Raw genomic sequence first — 1639 nt, forward strand, 5'->3', positions numbered from 1 at the left:
TAACTTTGACTTGCAGCTTCTTGACATATTATTTTACAGTTTTTTTGCACTTGTATTTACACTCCCTTTCATTCATAGTTCTCCACTTACCCGCTGAGAATAACGGCAATCACGAGTCGACGCCAGCGCGTTGTTGTTGTTAACTAGATCAGAGCGGCGGCAGCGTCGCTACAAAAAAGATCTCAGGCGGCACAGTCGGCTCCCGCACAGCGTAAATACTTCGCGTGGCCTCGGCCAATGCACACAGAAATGCAGCAGCGTCACAGAAACAACAATTGCTCGGCTGCCGCTGCGGCAGAGAAGCAACAAACGTTTCTGACTTCGTCTCTGTTGTGTGTGCAAAAAAACAAAGTTAGCCATGCGAGTGTCTGACGGCCTATCCCTGGCTTAGAACAAAATAATCAACTCTGTCCACTTTCTTTTTACTGATAAAAGTAGGCTGACTACAATGCATGTGTTAATGTCGTTGTCTACATTTAGTTGAAATCGTCAGTCGTCTCTGTTCGTTCACACACTAAACATCTCGTGACAATACTCAAAATTAAAAAAAAAAAACTGAAATGTGCAAAGTGAAACTGTAAAAGTTAAAACTCTAAAAAGAATTCACAAAACCCACAGCTCGTACGATTGGTCGCAGTTCCTGATGCAAACTAAATGCAGCTTCAGTACAACATTCCCAACATTCTAAACGAGGAGAACGTCAAGCAGCAACAACCCAGAGGAGCAGCTCTGCAGCGTCCAATCAATCATTCGTGGAACTTCTGGGCAGGACCTACGTGTGTGACCCTTTGCTATGAGATGGAGTTCGGCCGATGGCAGTTGGAGAGAATCCGTTGCCAGGTTTTGGAGAGTTTAGCTTAGGATAATGGGTTTGTCAGTGTCGATTTAAATGGCTTTTGCAAATCGCATTTTTCAATAACAAATCACTCCCCACCTACAGGGGCTCCACCCGAGAAGATTTCACTTTTGTCGGCTAAAGCGGCACTTAAACATGTGCACATCGATGAGCCCGCTCGCTGGCCAGATTAAGAGTGAGTCCTGAACCATTGGTACTATGTGCAATCTTCATGCAAGCTAATCTGAAACCCTTTCCGTAGATCCAACTCTGTAGTTCCCTTCCCGAGTTCCTGACAATCCCACCGCCCAAATTATATTCTAACCTAAATTCTTCAAAATCCTGGCGGCGTATCTTTTTCAAGTGCCACGACCGAACTCCATACCATGGTAGGGGCTCATCCACGTCGGACCAGGGTTCCTTCACCTCCTAACGCTGGCGATTGGCTGCGCTTGTGGTTGTTGCTGCAAATTCCATTTGTGATCCTTCAACTGGCTGCAATTGCAGGCTACGACTGCAGGCTCTTGTTGCTTCAGATTTATTTTTATGACGAAAGCAAACACAAATACAAATATAATTATCCTTTGATTTTTCTTGCATTTATTGGATACGTTTAATCAGGAATATTAGTTGATTTATTGGTTAGGGCACCCGAAGCCGTTCTTTTTCACTTTCTCATCCATTTGGGCCTTCTGTCTGTGCCTGCTTTTGCTCTCTTTGTGGGTTCCTCTGTTCCTCCGCCATTGCGTTGGAGGGAGCCGCAGAGCAATTTCAATTAGGAACTTTGGAATTCAGATATAAAAT

General features: G+C 44.6%; 1 long non-coding RNA gene across 1 annotated transcript; it reads left to right on the forward strand.

Annotated features, from left to right (window-relative positions):
- The first annotated feature begins 518 nt into the window (after positions 1–518).
- On the forward strand, positions 519–1368 carry LOC117588534. The gene is made up of 3 exons (XR_004574145.1): positions 519–873; positions 941–1031; positions 1098–1368. It is a non-coding gene; the product is annotated as an uncharacterized LOC117588534 (long non-coding RNA).
- Positions 1369–1639: the final 271 nt, after the last annotated feature.

The sequence above is a fragment of the Drosophila guanche genome, unplaced genomic scaffold (assembly GCF_900245975.1).
Source record: "Drosophila guanche unplaced genomic scaffold, DGUA_6, whole genome shotgun sequence".
NCBI classification, from domain to species: Eukaryota; Metazoa; Arthropoda; class Insecta; order Diptera; family Drosophilidae; genus Drosophila; species Drosophila guanche.